Source organism: Pteropus medius, unplaced genomic scaffold, assembly GCF_902729225.1.
Source record: "Pteropus medius unplaced genomic scaffold, Ma_sr-lr_union100, whole genome shotgun sequence".
In the NCBI taxonomy this organism is placed as follows: domain Eukaryota; kingdom Metazoa; phylum Chordata; class Mammalia; order Chiroptera; family Pteropodidae; genus Pteropus; species Pteropus medius.
The window spans coordinates 15055881-15076676 of record NW_024346062.1 but is presented as its reverse complement, the minus strand read 5'-3'; the positions used below and the strand labels follow the sequence as shown (position 1 = coordinate 15076676).

Genomic DNA, 20796 nt, shown 5'->3' with positions numbered 1-20796 from the left:
GGCTCCAAAGAGCCATATATTTTTCTTTAAAATATATGGAATAATTTAGCTTATGAAATTAACAAAATTGATCATTGGAAACTTGAGGAGATTATATAAAAATATGACAATTTAATAAGGGGAATACAGAGGGTTCTTACTTGTAAGGACAGCTGTTAAGAAAAGCATCTCTTCCATCTCTTCTTTGTATAGCAGTTAGGTAGTATGAGAAAGATTGACCCCACCCCAACCTCAAAGGTAGACTCTAATGGAACTAAGTGATTTGGGTCATTTTTAGATTCAGGTATGATAACTAAGGCCTAAGCCAATTAGAACATGAGATCCCATGACACAGTAGATGGCTTAGGAGTGGGAATGTAACCAAACTACCCTTGTCAAAGCATGATTAGGAGAAGAAAATCTCTGTCTTCCAAGAGATCTATGCAAAACTGGTAGTCGTGAATGCTAAAGGCAGCCTTGATGCAATCATGAGATAAACCAGCTTAAGGGATGTTCAGAGGACAGCACTGAGGAACCACAGAGACATGGAACTGCTGCCAGCTCATTGATATGGTCCAAGTCATTAATATTTGGATCATGTCAACCCTAAAATTCACATTCTGACAGGAATTTCCATTTATAGAAGCTAGGAAGTTATTGAGCCAAGTTTTAGAGCACTAAAATTTTAATAAGCACCAGTCAAAGGGATATCTAGAGAGGGGCTTAAGAAAGGGAACAAAAAGTAAACAAAATATGGAAAGAATGAATGAGAGCTAAAGTAGCTTTACCGATATCATCCATTTTTCCTAGGACCTTCATGAGGTTATGCCTACAACTCTAAAGATTTCTCAAAAATGTACAAGTATAAAATGGCTAGGTCATAAAACTCAACTGTATGAGTATCTAAAATTAACTTTATAAAGTAATATAGCTTAATCTTTATTTTGAGATTTCATTCCGCCTAATGGCAGAAAACTTAATTCCAGATAAACTTAGTCATTATAAGTACCTACTGGGCCAATTTAAGATTTTTCCTTTCCATTCCCTCCAGAGAGGCATCAGATTCCTACAGAGCTTACAATAGCATCATGGTACTGAAGAATTCATCTGGTTCCTGGTCATCACCATTTGTTCACACTGACAGCCACTGGACAAATAACACCTTATCTGCCTTCGCAGTGGTCACACTTCCAACTGGTACACAGGTCTCAGATGACTGGTCAAGGTATTCTGTTCTGTATGCTCTAGTCATGAGACCCATTTGAATTAATTCATCTTTTCTTAGCCACCTCTAAGCACTTTTATGTGTCACAGGGAATTCACATGTGCTCTCCTCTATCACCCTAAGGATATTAGAGAATCTAGGGTGGCAGCGATGCCTATACATCCACACCTAAAATACCAATCCAAACTTTCTCTTTAAATCGTCTAGTGTTGCACAAAGCTGGTGTAGAAAATCTTATTTGTTTCCTTGGGATTTGCTCGATAAATGAGAAAACATGTCCTCTATTCTTGGGTGCCCAAGGTTGACTGGATTATTCTCATAATTAATAGAAAAGTTCAGGGAGTGGAGTTTTCTTAGAGACCTCCTCTGCCACCACACTCTCTTGAGCTCCCATTGACACTCCTTTCTTTACAAGCCCAAAGGTTTTATCTATGGTAGATGAAGCTGACAGAATAATGTCTTCCCAAAGATGTCCACATCCTAGTCTCTGGAATCTTTAAATATATTACAGTACATAGCAAAGAGACTTCACAAACTTCATCTTAAGTTAAAGATCACGAGATGTAGAGATTATTCAAGATTACCAAGTGGATCAATATCATCACAAGGGTCTTCATGACAGAAAGGCAATCAGAGTCAGAGAGAGATTTGAAGGTGCTATGGTGCTGGTTTTGAAGAAAGAAGGGGCCATGAGACATGGAATCAAGAATGCTCTAACACTTGAAATGGCAAAGAAAGGGATTCTTCCCTAGAGACTCCAGATAAAATGAAACCCTGTCGACCCATTTTATATTTCTGACACCTAGGACTGTAAAACAGTAAGTTTGCTTTGTTTTGAGCAATCAAGTCAGTGGTAATTGTTACAGCAGCAATAGTAGGGCAATGGGTCCTCAAAAATTCTTCCAAGTCTTTGGGGTAAATACTCAGTAGAAGGATTGCTGGATCATGTGGTAGATCAATTCTTACTTTTTTGAAGAACCTCTATACTGTTTTCCATACTGGCTGTACCAATTTGCAGTCCCACCAGCAGTGTATGGTATTCATTCAGTTGAGTTTTATGACCTAGCCATCTTATATTTCTTTTTCTCTGCATCCTCTCCAACATTTGTTATTACTTGTCCTATTGATTATAGCTATTCTAACAGGTGTAAGATGGTATCTTATTATGGTTTTGATTTGCATTTCCCTAATAGCTAGCATGTTAAGCATCTTTTCAAATATTTGTTGACCATCTGTATGTCCTCTAGGGAGAAGTGTCTGTTCAGGTCCTCTACCCATTTTTTGATTGGATCATTTGGTTTTTTTTTGTTGTTGTCGTTACTGAGTTGTATGAATTCTTTGTATATTTTGGAGATTAGGTCCTTATCGGAGGCATTGCTTGCAAATATATTTCCCATTCAGATGGTTGTCTCTTTACCTTGTTGACTATTTCTTTTGCTGAGCAGAAGCTTTTTAGTTTGATTTAGTCCCATTCATGTCCAAAAAGACATTTGCACACCAATGTTCATAGCAGCATTATTCACAGTGGCCAGGACATGGAAGCAACTGAAGTGTCCTACAATAGATGATTAGATAAAGAAGTTGTGGTACATATATACAACGGAATATTACTCAGCCAGAAGAAGAGATGAAATACTGCCATTTGCGACAACATGGATGGACCTCAAGATAGTCATGCTAAGTGAAATAAGCCAGACAGAAAAAGTTGAAAATCACATGATATCACTTATATGTAGGATATAAAGCTAAAAGCAAGAAATGAACAGGAAAAACAAACAGAGACTCATGGACATGGACAATGGACTAGTGGTTATCAGAATTGGGGGGGCAGGGAAATTAACGAAGTAAAGAAGTAAAAGAAAGTGGTGACAAAAAGAAATCTAACTATGGGAGGTGAACAAACAGTGTAAATATATATAAGCCTTACTGTTAAAGTATATAGCTGAAACTTATTGGATTTCGTTAACCAATGTCACCATAAAAAAATAAATTAAGTAATTAATTAAAAAAGAAATGTGTAGAACAGATCACAATTAAAAAAAAAAAATTCTTCCAAACCTAATTTATATCCAAAATTGACATCTTCTGGTTGTTCTGTGATAGCAGTCCCTTACGATAGCCAGGCTTTATGTCATAGTAGCTATATGGGGATAGGTCCCAGTGAGTACTACAAACGTCATCAGGAAAAAAGGGGAGTACAGATTAGTTAATATCCCACAATAGGATTCGATCACATGCGGATCCTATCACACTGGGTAAACCATACAAAAAAGTATCAGTCATAAGAATTGTGTTATGTTTGTTATGATACAAAACTATATTGCTATATCATTCACTATAATTCAGTGCAAATCCATGCCTTCTCACTTCCTGGAAAGACTGGGGGACTAGCTATTTCTGGATATTGAGCTGCTTGAAACCTGTAAAACCACAAAGAGTTATCGGTCTAAATAATAACCACAGAAAACAAGGATAAAGTTTTTATGTAGATATTTCTGTATTTATGTTTCGATTTCTATGGATAACATGTATTTGTGACTTCAGACATATATTGAATGACTGGTTGGTTTAGTGTGGAATCATGGTTTCTAAATGCAACAAGAGATAAATAGTCCATGTAGTCTTTATCAGCATTATTTGATCCTAAAAAAAAGCCTTGTCCAAATTAGCAGTCTGTTCATATTTTAAGGTGTCAGGTAGCTGCCTTATCCTAGAAAATCATGACTAAAAGCTATGGTCCAAGACTTTTTGTATCAAAGTGTCCTAGGGTGATTACAAAAAAGCACATTCCTGGTTACTACCGCAGATTTATTGATGCTAAGATCCAAGAATCTGCATTTCAGCAAGTCCTCAGAGGGATTCTTAATAGATTCTAAAGTTTAAAGGCCCATGGCCAAATCACAGAAGAGCTAATTTGTCCCTGGTTCGAAGGATGGAACTATGGGAAAAATAAAAAAGGTGATCACATACCAGAGGTCAAATGAAGATCTACTAAAATGAAATATATACAAAGCTTGAGATAGTATGACTAAACAATAGAAAAGTTCTAGTCACAATTTCCAATCTATGAAAGACTTCAGACAACACCAGTAAACTTGTTAATATTTTGAAATTTTGTTTCAATACACACACACACACACCCCTTGGTATATATGCATAGGAAAATGCCCATAAGAAATAGGTGTTTTTTTCATTTAAGTTTTTCTCTACAATCTAAAATTTATAGTGATTATATATCATTTATTATAACTTTTTACAAATTTATCTTCCATAAGATAAAATTCTCTTTCAATTAAGCAGAGAGCCTGGTTTTAAGAATAAGAAGCTAGTCTTCGAGTGATATTCAGAACTCTTCTGGGAAGCCAGCATGTGAAGATGGGTGATGCCACCAATTGAAGTACTGATGTAATATTTTTCAAAGATAGCATGGTCTTTTTCTATTTACTTTGATATACACTAAAAAAGGATTTAGCCAACTCTTTTCCTATGTCCATCTAAAAATGAATATTCTGATTCTGTATGTTACTGACATTATTTGAAATCGACTTACACCTCATATACAGGGTCTTTATGGATTTCCAATTCATATTATTAAATTCCAGAAAGTCACAGAACATAGTGGTGGCAGACCAAAAAAAATTGGCAATAGACAGATATAGGTGTTAATGCTGTCTGCACTGATTATAATAGTTATGACCTTGGGCAAGGAAATTAACTTCTAAGTCTCAGAATTCTCATCTATGAAATGGAGTAAATAATAACACATTCTCCAAATGGTTATGAAAATCAGTGCATAAAATAAATGTAAAAAACTAAATATGCAAAAAAAAAAAGGTTCTCAATAAAAGTTAGCTACTAGGACAAGATCTCAAAGTACTACAACCACCTGCTCTCACCAACTCTCCTCTGAGCATTATTATTCTGCTACCTTCTATCGGGATGTGATATTTCCTAACAATGGCAAAGGACCCTTTTATATGTTCTCCCTGTAGGAAGTTCCTGAAATAAGTAACTAACACTGCCTGGTCACAGAGACCTGGTCCAACTCCGTAACTGGCTATTGGTATGAATCTGAGCAAATTCCTCGGCATCTTTGAAACTTATCTACAGAATAAGGATATTATTCTCTACATTCAAGAGTTGTTATACTAGAAATAATCTATAAACAATGCTTAGTACAATATTAACATATAGAAAATGCACCATATGTGACAGTTATTTCTTAGCGAGTATGATGAAATATTGCTCTTTTAATTCTGACCTTAGCCTTATGCTTTCTAAATTATCTAGCTATTATAATAAGGAAAAGCCATTTTGTGTTTTCTCAATCATACAAGGGAAATGTATTTCACTATCTAAATATCTATTGACATATATAGTATGGGATAAAACAAAAAATAATAGTCTAAAACTCAAGGGATTATGAGACTCTAAATAATTGATATGTCAGTAATCACTGAAAAACAAACTCATTGATTGCTTTTAAAAATATTCAAATAAAATAAATTCATATGTTGTGTTCAATAATAGTTTCCTTGTGTTTTAAGATGGCATTAAATACAACCTCTTCAATATTTCCATCTGAGACAAAAGAAGCTTGTTAACGTTCTATAGCATGAGAATATTATCTTAAAATAGTAAAGAATGTAAGGGGCTGCTCTCTACCTTTTCAACATGAACATTCTCTTGTAAAATCAACATAACAATGAAATAATTGTTTTTAAAATCACTAAGTAAACCGTTATTTCAACCAATGCTAAGTGTTTTATGAATACACTTTAAGTAGACTGGCAGCCTCAAAGAGCAGCTTAAAACAACCAGCCAATTTAATCCTTTTTTAAGGCAGCTGTATATTTTCTCTAATACAACGTGACTGTTTCAACCTTTTAATTTAAACTGCATCTTAGTTTTAATGAAGGTTTATCCTGGCAGGAAACCAAACTGTGTTTTTAGGGTGTGTTTTAATGTGTCTATTCTTTATCTTCAATCAGAAATGTAGTAGCTGAGGCAAGAAGAAGGGTACATGCTCTATTATTATTTTTTCTCTTTTTGATACTTATGCTTACTGGAAAATCTTAATGTATTCAGCATCAGGAAGTATTATCATCTAATTTACTTCTAGGAAAGGTAAAAAATTAAACAATTCAGAACCTAAGTATTTATATTTTCCATCAGAGATAAGTATCTAGAATAGGGGTTGGAAATTCTATAATCCTGTCAGTGCTGACAGTGAATACCTTAGTTTGGTGGGCTGCTGGTTTCTGCTCCAACTACTCAGCCCTGCTGCATTAATGTGAAAGCAGACATAGATAATACGCAAACAAATGGGTGTGCTGGCTAACCATGCTTGCCTTGGGCTGTAGTTTGCAGACTCTTGATATAGATGATGTATCATATTTAAAATACAGAAAACACAATTCACTGTATAGAATACACTGTGTAAAATTTAAGATTTAATCATACACAGCCACAAATAACTACTAAGCTTATTCTATATCCATGATTCAGTATTAGGTGCTACGAAGGTATAACAGTAATGTAAGAACAAATTCTAATCCTCAGGAAGCTTGTGATTTTCCTGGGAAACCAAGATTTGAAAAGAATAAATTGACAGCAATACTAGACATTATGTAATGAAGTGTTAGGTAGAGAGACTTATATTAAGCTCAGGTCTTTCAGGACTCCACTGGGGATACATATTTATTTAATATATTTCAACTAAAGTAAAAGTGTATAATACTATTATCCTTGGAAAAGAAAAGTTAGTACTTTATCAGTAAACTTGATATTCTATATATCTGCTTTCTTGATACTTTATAAAGAAATTTTCAAAAATCTATATTTATTCTATAGACCCAACAGAGAATCGTACAAAATTAAATTTAAAATTGTATTTTAAAACTGCTGGGAAAAGTAAATTTTAACATTTACACTTAGGAGATTCCTATCAACTTCTCAGAAATTTGTAATTCATCCTTGTAAATTAGCTAGAGTTAAGAGGTCTAAACTCTAGAGGGTGAAAAAAAGAGCCAGCAAGTATGAATAGTGAGATTTTTAAAAAGAAGGTGAAAAAATCTGAGGAAAAAATATATTCAGCCTGTTATCAGATTAACTGTTAGTTATCAAAGAAATTTTTAGTTAAATATTTTTGGGTTTTTAAGCCTCTCTGAAAAAAAAATGCGCAAAATTATATGAGTTTTTAAACAACTGTCATTGATAAAAGTGACTGCTTTTATGAACAGCATTTAAAGCTACATCTCAGGAGAAGTACTGCTAGCAGCCAAGGATATTTGACCAGGACCTAACAAATTTTTGCTCTGAAGCTCAGGGTTTGTATGACTTATCAAAATAGAAAAATTCTATAGTATTCTGTTCTACATTTTCACCTTTGAAACTTTTGAATTGTTCTACAGAACTTACTATGCATAATCTGTCTCCTGTAAAAAATGCTTTTTGAATTTACTTTTCTAAAGTAAAAGTTGGAATTAAATTAAAAAAACTCTGTCATGGCTTTTAAAAAAGGCACTTCTAAAGCAGCAGAGCATCAAATAGTTTAGATAATCATCTGAAAGTAGACTCAATGTCAAATGGCCTTTTGACATTTGTCTACTGCTAACACCTATGCCACCATTTGCTTGCCCATTGGCTCACAACTGCCTCTGAAAAGTCTTGCCAAAATACTTGTTTGCTTCTTTCTTTCGGATGTTTTAACTAGGATTTCCTGTTTATCCACCTTATTCGATGATCCCCAGAAAAAAGAATCACTTGTCCATGGCCCCATTATGCAACACATGGCACAACAGATTTAGCTTTTCTGTTTGCATTTAAAACAGTTCGGGAAAAGATTGAAGTCATTGGTTCTTAACAACAGGAAAAAAAAAAAGTGTTAAATTAATCGGTTTCACATTAAGGTGTGCCAAGTATTCTGTTTCTTTGTTTTACTTTCTTAGATTCTATGAAACATGGTAGCTACCTCGGGGTTGACTGTTTGAGCTGACTGATCCCAAAATACACAATAGGGATCACTGTGTATTGTAGCAATGAGAGCTTTCTGTTTTTATCTTTTTCCAAAATAGAAGAGCTGATCCTCACTGGTGACTATTTTCAAAATCTTTTGTTTTTCCAAATAATATTGAAACAATTCTGAAAACAGTCCCAATACTTACCAAATGTAGATTTTCTTTCATACACCCTTGAAGTTGTAACTTATGTAGAGGAAACGAACCATCTTGGCTTTATAAATTGTGCTTTGTGGAACCCCAGTGTCCATGAAAAGTAGTTACTCTTCAATAGAGTATCATAGTAGAAGAGCTGGGCTTTGAGTGCTTCTGTAATAGTAGAGGCTTTTTCCCATATTTTGCATTTCTAAATGTATATCTTTTCTTATAACTCCAAATCTGCCATATTTATTCTTCAAGAGAATTTTTTAAGATACAATGATAGAGAATGATGACAGAATTTGAAGAATAGACATTGCTTCTTGAAAAAGTTAATGAGATTTAATGAAAAGAAAAATTTACAACTTCAAAATATTTGAAAACAATTGTCTAAAAAAAATCTTGTTTTTCAATAAGCAGTCTTGTCTTTCTGGAGGCAGAGTGATACAGGAAGGAAGGAAGCATGGATTAAATTTTGAAAAGCAGATTTCCTCATTAGTACCTGTAAACTTTGGCAAGTTAATAAACATTTTTAACTTCAATTTTTCATTGGTTAATTTGGAATAATAATAATCTACCTGACAGGGTTGTTATGGGATGAATAGTTTTGACTAGTCCTTAGCACATCACAGAGCCTACATAATTGCTACTAATACTATTAGCAACATCTGAAAAATAAAACTTGTAATAGCTTTGCCCTGGACCCTGCCACCTTAGCCAGGTAAAGATATCTTTAAAGCAACTCCCTCTAGGTTTCTGAGGATAAAGCGCAAATGTCTCATGAAAGCAAACAGGCTTATTTCTCCCAAACATCTCTAAACCATCCTCCAAAATCTACTAATGAGACTCTTTCACTTAACTGAACTATAAATTTCTTTTTAAAATCATGAGAGCCCAATCTGAATAATATACAGTTCCTGGTTCCAGCTAGGAGGCAGACCAAGATAGTAATGTCATAAACAGCTGTGTATATCTAAACTACAAAGAAGTGTCAGATATATACTTTCATATTTACAATTTCAGTCTACAGATAAATTATTTGTTTTAACTGTTCTGAAGAAAAACTGGTACAGTTCTAGCATGGGGGCTTTGTTATTAATTTATATCACATGATATCAAATCTCAGCATACAGGTAATTTCTTTTGTTAATACCTAAGTTAAATTTTCCTAAGCACATTTTAAACTCTCTTTGTATAAATACTTGTTCTGACCAAATATATTAGTTAGGCTGCATTTTTAGACTTAAAAAAAAATACTTCCATTTTGCAAGACAAAGCTCTCAGGCTCCTTCTTTATTACTTGTCAAGATGCTGATACGTCACCATTAAAAGGCCATCCTAGAAAGAGGGAGGTCTAAGCTACATATTGCCTGAGATTGGTAGATGCTTACAAGAAAACTTAACATGGAAACTGTATTATCAACTCATAGCCTAATAAGTAGGCAATTGCTGCCTCATCTGGAAGGCATTACCTTAACAAGCTGCTTCTTTATCTCTCTTATTTTTACTTTTGAAAATTTATTATGTCTGACAATGAGAACATAAATAAAAAAAGTAACCCTCTGTGGGAATGCAGCATCACGATAAAAAATGTAAACAAACTGAACCAGGGAGAGATAAATATTAGGTACCTACAATAATACAGATTAAGGGGTGTCTTGCAAACTTGTAATTACAAAATGCAGAATTTAAAGTTAGGACTCTAATCCCACCAGGGAAACAAGAGAAAATGTGCATTGCATACTGGACTTTTATGTTGTAAATCATAAGCTAAACATGCCATCAAAATAAACATAATATATGGCACATCTGATTAATGAATTAAAAATCCTTAAGTGTCTTCCATTATTTTAATATGAAAACAACAACAATTAAGGTTTACTTAATGCTTACTATCAGTAGTGTCCAGGAGCTGGCTCACATGGGCTAGAGAAAACCAATTGTGCATATCTTTTTCTAGTTGAACAACCACTGATGTTATCTTATGAGTATTTACTCCATGATAGAAGTATTTACACTACAGAAATTGACAAATACTACAAATCAGAACATCTTTTTGGAGGGCCAGCTGCTAACCATTTACCAGCACACCACTGCTTCCGGTATATCAGGAGCTATTCTAACCACTTTACAGTAATTCTCAAAACATCTATTAATTATCCCTAATTTACAGTAAGGAAATAATGCACAGAGAGATTAAGAGATTTTCCCAATTCAAACAATCTACAAATAACAGAGTTAAGATCCAAATGGATGCTACTGGATTTCACAGCTTACACTCTTAATCACCTCTCTCTCTGCTACCCCATTTTTCTATGTTGAGTCGAACTGTTTCTATACTTTGAGGGATTTAGGCATTATCCATGTGTTACTGAACTAGAATGCTCACCCGCCAGCATTTTAAATTTGTTTCGTTATAATAAAAATATTGAACATTAAAAACATTTTCTTCACCATGTGTTATTCTGCTATTGGACAAATTTCCTTAAGTCTTTTGCTATTTGATACAAGTCCATTAATTATAACAGCAAAATAAATACGGCACGTGTTAATCCCCAGTCAGTTCCAAATCAAAAATTAATGAACAAGTTACATGTAAATAAATTGCACATGGAGCCAGAACAAAGTAGCATCCCTTGAAAGGAACTTCAAGGACCTTCCATTAAAAGGCAAACATTGCCAGAGAATTAGTTTCCGTGTGTGCATAGGACCAACAATTTGCTTTCCTGCCAAAGGTAATAGTATCCACTCGAGTACTGATGGCTTCTAACCAGTAATTTTATTAGTCATTCTAATTCTGGAGTTTTCTTTTGGATATAAACTTCATCTGCAACTTATCATAGGAATCAAAGGTCAAGGATCAAAGTGCAGGTCATTAAGCAGCATTGCTGCAATGAAGTATTTTTTCAGAATCTCCAGGGAAGATTTCCTCAAGGGTGGCTCCTCTTAATGTTGGACAGCAAATTCATACTAGAATATCTGCATAAAATATGTAAGGGGAGTTGGGGAACTACGATGTAGACAGTTTGGGCTTGACAGGCTAGTTAAAAAATCATTACAAGTGTTGGTTCATACCTAACTCAGAAACTACAGAATTCTCTATTTAAAGAAAAAAGAAAAGAAAAAAGAAAAGAAAAATACTCCATTTAGAAAATGGCTGAAATTGATGTTTACCTCCTTTTGGCAACAAGCACTTGGTTCCCTCACTATTTTTACTCTAATTTGGTATATTCAAAACTGCTCCTGGAGTCCTAAATGGTACTAAAATAATTTGAATTATTTTGTTTTTGCCCAATAGGCTTTCTGACTAAAAGGCTCATGGAACGAATACTCATGTAGGAAAGTGGGACCCACTATGTATTCAGGGCTTACCATGGAGAATACATAATAGCTAGCATGTGATGTCTTCAAATTGAGATGTTCTTGAAGGAAAAGGACACAACTGTACATTTGATGAACATGAAACTACTTATAGGAACAGAACAGATGTAATAGGGCAAACCCAGAAAGGATGTGATTTAGGCAACAGTGTTACATCATGAGGTGTCTGGAGGATTCTGGAGGGGGATGAGGAAAAGATGTGGAAGCACAACAGAGGCTGATGAAAATTTTTTTCTTTCTCAATTTTACCGGGTGATAGCCTTTAGGAATCCAAATTAAGTAGGTCCCAATAAGACGAAGGAAGTAGCTTTGCATAAGCAGTAATTCTACATCAGTGTTTCCCAAAAAGTGGTCTATGGACCATTAATATCAGATTCACTTGTTTAGAACACAGATCCCTGGACCCTATCATTCCAGATGTGCTTTGTAATTTCAAAAATACTTTAGTGAGGCTGAAATAAAGGAGACAATGTAGAAAAGAAAGAGCAATGAAAAAAATTTTTAATAATATTTTTTCATTTTTTTTTATTGAGGAATAACTTAGAATAAAGTACACAAATCTAAGTATATCATTTGAGGAATTCGCACATATGTATACATTTGTGTAAATGAAATACAGATCAAAATATAGAACATTTCCAGCACTCCAGCAGGCTCTTTTGTGTCCCCTCCTACTCAGTAACTATCAGAAAAATGCGCCCCCCATTTTAATCTCTCTCTCATAGATTAGTCTTGCTTGTTTTTGAACTACTTATAAATGAAATTTTATAGCATGTTGTCTATGTTTTCTTTTTTTCCCCTGATGCTCTATGAGATTTACCAGGAATTAATCTTATTTTTATATTTTTATTAAATTTATATTTGGTATATAAAACTAAAATGAAATTTGACAAGTAACAGGAAACCACAGAATGGTCTGAACTCAGTGACGATATGGGAGAGATGTGAGATTTGAATCCTCTGAACATCTGAAGAAATCCTGCCAAAATTTTGGCAGTGGCATATAAGTCTGGGACTAAAACAGTGACAGGTATGGAGAGGGGGAATGAATGGCTGTAATGACCATAGTACAGGTTCCGCAAAAAGAGAGGTATCAGAATACATTATTATCATTATGAAGGTGGAATTATTAAGAATTTACAATATTCTGAATGTAAGTAGAAAGAGAAGAAAAAACTAAAAACAAACTATATATCTCAAATCAAAGGCAGTTAGAAAGCTAACGCTGTATTTGTTTTACAACGTGCTTTTTTTCCAAAATATGAACACATGTGTTCTATCTTTCTAGTGTTTATCTATTTTTGGAATGGGATTTTTTTGCTTTCTTTACTAAATCAATCGAGAATTCCCATAGATAAAATACATTTTCACCCTCGCCCTCTCTCTCTGTCTCTCCTTCCCTTCCCCACTCTCCCTCCCTCTCTCCAAGAAACCATTTAAAGATTTTTCAGAATCTGTGATAATCATATCAAGTTAAGGAAACTGAAGTAGGCTACCTGTGACACTTCAGTGTGTTCATTTTAATTATAAACAGAAGAATTCAGTCTAGAATTCTAGTTAAAAATAAATACAAGGCCAAGAACAATTCACATTCCCCAGTCCTTTATACCTTTTTCAGTAATTTCTAAATCCCAACCTAGGTTAACAATTCCGACTTCATTAAATAAACTTATAGATGAGAAATTGAAGGAAACGAAAATGAGAATTAATTTATTAATGGTATTTACTGGAATTTTAATTATAAATCCAGCATATTATTTTCAAAATTCATTATCAATCCTAGAAGTTTGAAGTATGAAGACTTAGAGATGATCGATTTAGATCCCCTAATTTTAAAAGTTAAAAAAAGAGAAATTGTGTGACCCTAGTCCACACATTGACACAGAAAGAGAGTTAGAATTAGAATCTAAGTTTTCTCCTTGACCTTTGGTCCAATATTCTGTAGAGATGGTTTTGTAGGAAAGAAAACAGACCTAAATCTGGTTCTCCAATTAATTTACTTTTTGTCAGTAAGCTAGTCACCTAAGCTCTATATAGGTCTCAGTTTTTTTCATCTATAAAATGGAGACTGAGCTGGATGAAATCTCAAGGGGCCACTGCAAATTTAAATACCTACAGTTTTACATTTTGCCTGTGTTAATATAACCAGGATGGAAACAAGGTTTAACCATTCTGGAAGTCATTATGGATATAAACCTTGCTGTCAACATTTTTAATTTGAGAAGGAAAAACAGGAATGTTAGAAAAAAGAAATGTTCTCTTAAGAAACTAGATACTAGAGTTCTATCAGAAGTGTGTGAAATTACCTGGGAGAGTCTGGGGAGAATCTGGACCTTATGGTTTTTTTGTTTTGTTTTGTTTTGTTTTGTTTTGTTTTGTTTTGTTTTACTCTTTTGGAGATAAATAATAATAGCAGCTATTTAAAATTTACAGGTAGTTTTTCTGCTATCTAAAGAGTGATCGATTGGAATTTACCTCAGAAGACTTTTCTTTTTGGCAAGATGAACAATATCCCCAGTGTTATTAGTTTTGCAAAAATAGAGTAAATAAATACCCTCTTCTGAAATGGAAAGTTTCTAAAGAATGAGGATCCAAAGAAATATTTATGAAATTTCAAAAGCTTCTCATTGGGTAGAGGAAAAATCCTGGAGGGTATGTCTCCTAAGACAAATGTCTCTCTCTCAAGTATACATTTAGACTGCTGTCTATTAGTTCACGTTCTTAAAGAGTAGTGGGTTTTCTCCTTTCAGAAGTTACCTGCAGAACACTGGAAGCTATGATGGAGAAGTCTGAAGGATTGCTTCCTTCATCTGGTGCTAGATGAGATACTGTGTGGTGGTTGGCTACATTAACAGCCCCTGTGAATGACACCTGCCAGTACCTACACACTTTTGTAGTCTCACACTGACACTAGACTTGGCCATGTGATTTGCTTTCACCAACAGGACATTAGCAAACATTATGCTTTGGAATACAGTGTCTCTTGACACATTAGTCTTCACTGAAGAAGCCCATTCTGGTTTCGTTGAAAAAGAAAGACCACATGAAAAGATATGCCAGCTATCCCAGTTGTCCCAGCTGAGCTCAGCATCCAACTGTAAACAGTCACTTGGATGAGCCTAGATATAATAAGCAGAAAGACCATCTAGGCGCAAAATTACAAGAAATAATAAATTGCTGTAGTTTTAAGCCACTAGGTTTTGTGTTGGTTTATTACACAGTAAGAGGCAATTGACACAGTTTGGGATGAGTTTTTCCTGAATGTAATGTATATTCCCATTGTCAATAATCCCAGGAAGAGGTCAGTTTTGGCACAGCAAGGCAGACTTCGACAATAGACCTTAAAATGGGCAAGAATAAAAAAATGACTATCATTTTTTAGAATTATGGGGTCACCTGTCCTTGAACTAGAAGACAGAAAAACCCAGAGAGCTCCTGGAAGTCCTTCAAGGTGTTCTCTGTCATGAAGAACCAGGAGCTGGGCAAGGAAACAACGCATTCAAGCGATGCGGCACTGAGACTTAGACTTCATAGTATTTCTAAGTTGACTTCGGTTTTGTACCTCTCCCTCACTGATTTACTTCCATTAAATAATAGGCATAATTTTCTTTTTCTTTTTCACTCTTCTTTTATGTGACTCTTTTCTAATCACTAAGAGGTATTCTCATTCCCCGGCTAATTATTAGAATGGTTAAAACTGGAGTGCAAAGGAAAAAGAAAATTTTGGGGGATCAAGCCATAACAGGTCTGACTGCTTTGAATTCATAGATGGGCAATAGAATTAATCACTTAAATTTAATATAATTACCAATATAGTTGAGTTTATATCTATGATCTTGTTATTTATTTTCTATTTGCCCAAAAGGCTCTTTGTTACTTTCATCCATTTCCTTGCTTTCACTTAGATTAATTGATCTCAATTCTTAGATTATTAGTGAAACCTTTTCATTTTGTTTTATTTTGGTGATAGTCCTCTAAGGTTTACAAGATTCAGCTTTAACCTATTACATTCTTCAAATAATGATATACCACTTCACTTATTTAGTAAGAAAATGACAACAATGTTTTTCCATTTAGTCCTCTGAATTCCTTGTGCTATTATTGTCATACATTTTGCGCCTACATATATTACAAAGTCGCTTTTTTAAATTGAGGTATAACTGAAATATAACATTATGCTAATCTAAGATATACAACATGATTTGACTTTTATATATGAAATGATCACAATAAATCTAGTTAACGTCTGTCACCATACATAGTTATAATTTTTTTCCTATGATGAGAACTTCTAATATCTATTCCCTTAGCAACTTTCAAATATACAATATACAGTATTGTGAAATATAGTCACCATGCTGAACATTATATCCCCATGACAATCATTTTATAACAAGTTTGTACTAAAGCCACTGTTATTAAGAGAGATTTTAAAATTAAAAAAAAAAAAAAAGACGTCTTTGATATTTACCACACTTTACCATTCTAGGATTCTTCACTTCTCTGTTTAGAATCTCTACCTATGAAAAACACATCAGCCCAAGGGGGCAGTCCCGCTGATATGTAGTGTAAGGAATTTAGCAGGTTCATATATAGCCTGGACCACCAACATCACATTGCTGAATGGAGCCAGGAGATTTAGTAAAACCACAATGGATTTCTCCTTTTTTCTCTTGCTCTCCACCCCCCTTTTTCTTTCTATTTTTAGCCTTCTCCACCTCTCCCTCTCCCACTCCCTTCCAACTGAGAAAACCCAATAGGATAATTTGGACTAGAAAATTAAGTAATAAGGCAATAATAATAGATGGGATTAGGCGGTAATATTGGTGCTTTGCATATTCTTCAATTTTTCTAGTTTCCAAATTTCTACAATTAACATATACAACAATAATTATAAAAATATTTTCAAAGGGCACATACAAGAAATGTTATCTTCCAGGAACCTAGCTTAATTCTCTTCTATAGAGCAAATAATAGATGTCTAGTTAATAAATGAAGAAAAACTAATACTGTTCAGAGTAGGGGGAGAGAGTAGTTTTGCTAAGAACAACAATGATACTAGCTAACAGTTTCATAATTGCTACAATTCTGTTCCCTTTGACACCCTCTAAAAGTATAACTCTCCTGAAAGCCTCTATGAGATTTCTAACTTTCTAAGAAACACTAGCTCAACATTTTCTATAACATAAAATTGTTAACCTTTATGAAGTAATTTATACTCTGAAAAAATTAACCCACTATTGCACAATATAAAAATAGCTAGTGCTAAGTCTAATTCCTAAAAACAACTCTAGAAACACCTTGCGTATAGTAGGCTGCTTTGTGCTAGGTTATTACTCTGAGAATGGTCATTCCACAGCAAACACCTCAGATCTTGCTTCGAGCTAGTTTGCCCTCGATGTTGTCTTTGATTTCTCTCTGGAAGTATTTGAGTCAATGAACAGTTTACTAATAAACCTAAATGTGAATATGAAAAAAAAAACAAACAAACACAAGTTTTCCTCTTTCTTTGGTCAGAAATAAATACAGGTTTACATCTCACAAGGTCATTTACTCCCACTAAAAGTTAATATATAGTGAAGCGTATGCACATAAATCAACATTATCACAAGCTAGATAGAAAAAAAAGTTTAACCTATTCTAATTAAATGAATTGAACATACTCACCTAACACCTGGACTATGCTATACTGCAGACACTTTCAAGTGCATTTGCAGAAGTGGATGCTAATTGCCCAGTGGAATACAAGTTGTAACAGTATTCCCATCACCTTTATGCTGCCCCTTCCAACATTATCACCCAGAAGTATTTTCCATGTTGCTCTGGGTGGGTTGCACATAGTAGGTCTTCAATACACATTTGTTAAATAGAATTAGATTTAGTATTAGATTTGGGAAATCATTTGACATGCAATTCGTGTTCTTAAAAAAAACTGTTTTTAACAAACTTTGACAATTGCTTTGGCTCTGCCCTATGGAGCTACTCCGAACCAGTTTCTTTACTGGTTTACTCATTGAGCTACAGAGGAATTACCTTTTCATCTGTGTTCATCCCCACTAGAAGGTGAGCTCTCAAAGGGTGAAGAGTATGTGTGTCATTTTAACAACTTTATGCTGCTTCCTGTGCCTTCTACTTAGTGCTTCATTCATTTGTTCATTTATTCATTTATCCTTCTATCCACTTATTCAATAAATAAATCCAGGATGCCTGAAAATATTTTAGGACAATTTGCACATTCCTTCCAAGTTCTCTTTTCACCCAACTAAATATTTTCCTTATTCTCAGAATATGGGAATAGGAAAACTAGTCCTTCTCTTCTTTTAAGCCCAAGCTTCCATTTTTCTAATATAGATACTCATTGAAAATAAACAGATAAGTAACTGCGATTGTTCTGAAAATACAGTCATAAATTCAAAAATATATCTAATATATAACTTAGTGTGATAAATTATGGTAAAAAATTATACTGTTACTGAAAAGTGTGTTTGAGGAAGTGCATATACAATGCCATGTTACTCAATCTTTTTACCTACAAGCACTTTTTCTAAGCTTTAAAAATTTATTAGAATTAAAACTCCAAAGACCACTGTCCTCTGGAAATGAAAATAATAATGTATCTAAGGTTCTACTTAGTATTTCAGTGTGACAGTGGGATCATCCTTAAAATGCACGACAGAATACTAGATGATCAGCCTTGATCTTTTAATTCCTCTGCACATACTGACTTCACTGAACCTGCTGTTTTTCCACTGATAATCTATTACTGAATTTTAAAAATAATAATCATATGACTGAGAACAAACATTTCAGTTATGCCCTTAAGAGTATTATATGGTCCACATTGTGGAGAGGAATCAGAAAGCAGCCTCACCCACAACTCAGGGAATGATAGTCTTTAAAATGCTGATCCTGCATTGTGAGGAGTGGAGCCACCAGCCCCACACAATATTGAGTGCTTATCTTTAGATATCGACAGTGACCTTCATTGTTGTGCAGCTTTTCCTCTCATTAATAAGACAATTAGTATTCACACTATCTATCTTGGATTTGCAGAAATAAACCCTCAAACATTAGGCAGGCTTCCAGCAGAATCTCTAATGTGAATGGTTTGGCTTAGAGTCAATGGAAGGTGATATTAGGTTATACAACCAGCTCATGTCATTTCGGTGGCACTTCACTAAAATGTATGAACTTTGTGATTCATTTTTTTTAAAAGCTCTGTGGCTGACATGCCCTCACTTGAACAAAGTTTTTTTGCAGATCATGGTGCCTTTTCATGAATGTCTGAGGTTGCATCTTTACTCTTTGGTCTATATTGCCTAGGGGACCAACTGCAAACAAAAAGTTCACTTTAGCAAACCTTGTGACTTCTCTGAATCCACAGAGCTTTCCAGAAATTGAGGCTTTCTGCCAGCTCATTATTATCCTAGCCATGTGGATCCTCCATTGAGCAATTAGGGAATAAAGAGTTTTATTATCCTAGGGAAAAGAGGAATGCAGTGAAATACTCCATGGAAAGAAAAAACACGAAAGTCAGAATTCATGGCATACTAGGCTAGCCAATGAGAAAATTCTGTATTCACTGCAGATACATAAACAGATAGTCATGGAATTGAACCAGAAATAAGCCTGGAAACTTTCTTTCTTCTTTTTCGGTTTTTTTTTTTTTTTTTTTCCACATTCAGTCACATTATTCACAGCCATTTGCTTTACCCTTTCAGATTCAGGGTTATGCTTTCAGCTTCAGAGCTATTATCCAAGGCTTAATATGACAGAAATCATTAAAGCTTTTTTCTGTTATATCACTCAGCACTAGGCTCAATTCTATTTCAGCATGTTGAAGTCAGGGAATCCACTGAGACAGAGAAAATAAATAAAACTTTTGAAAGACATAGGTCAAGTAAGCAAAAATATAATTACCAACCCAAAGAAATATTTGAGTCTAAATTTAAGATGGCATCTTTCTTGATTTTATGTTTTAATTATAAGCATCCCTAATAAAAATCCCCCAATAAGTCTTCATTTTATACTTAATTACCTCTAACCTTTACCTTTCCAACTCTTGGACAAATCCAAATTTAGGTAAATTCTGTGTTGTTTAAAAATTGCTTTATGTGTATTAGTCTTACTGTCCTATGTAAATTTAAGAAAAAGCTCAAGAAAGGGGCAATGTCAAGCTAGCCCCTCACTTTCTTGCACACATATACATTTGGCTCATAAACAGACATAAACACACACAACATCCACCTTGATAGTGCTTGAAACCACATCCTCAGAAATATTTATTTACAGATGAGAGCAGGTCAAATGGTTGCTCTCTGCACCTCAAATTGTCCTAACACTGGATAGAAGAATTCTGATTGGGGAGGAAAATATTTAATCTCTTACACAAAGTATAAGTAATTAAAACTAGGAAGCCTATTTGGACAATTCTAATAAGGTTGATAATCGACTCACTTTATCATGGCTGTGGCTTATTTTCTGGAAACTGTAAAAAATTATTACAAGAATTAGAAGAGATAATGAACACAAAAGCATGAAAAAAAGACTGATAAACCTCTTTTATGATATGTGTGCAAAGTAAAGGGGACTGGGCCTCCTCAGTTCATCTTCGCTCTCTACTTTGCCAGTCTCAGCCCCTCAAATGCAAATCCACCCTCAAAAGCGAGATTACCTACTGCCAAGTTTCTGAAGACATAGTCATCTCACATCTGTACAATTTCTATACATCTTCTCTTGAGCATCTCTCTTTGATCCCACCACTTCCCTTTCCTATGAGAGTTGCCTTATCTCTTCTCTTGTTCCATCTCAAATTTATTCTTTCAGCCTCTCTACTCTGCTCCTTTTCCAATTTTCAGTCAAATGCCAAAAGTTCACCTACCATATTAGCAAAGCAAAAGATATCCACCAAAAAAAATTTAAAATTCAGTCTGTCTCCAAGATCTGTCCACCAATATTCCTGCAGCATATCTGAATTGGATGAGATCCAATCAATTGGATGAATTTCAATCTTCATTGGATGAACCATCAATCTAGTTTCGTTTTTTTTTTTTC

At 34.3% G+C, this 20796-nt stretch overlaps 1 long non-coding RNA gene across 2 annotated transcripts in view; it reads right to left on the bottom strand.

Annotated features, from left to right (window-relative positions):
- The window catches only part of LOC120612575 (uncharacterized), a 382790-nt gene that overhangs the window by 175069 nt on the left and 186925 nt on the right, over positions 1–20796 (bottom strand). The window lies entirely within an intron of this gene.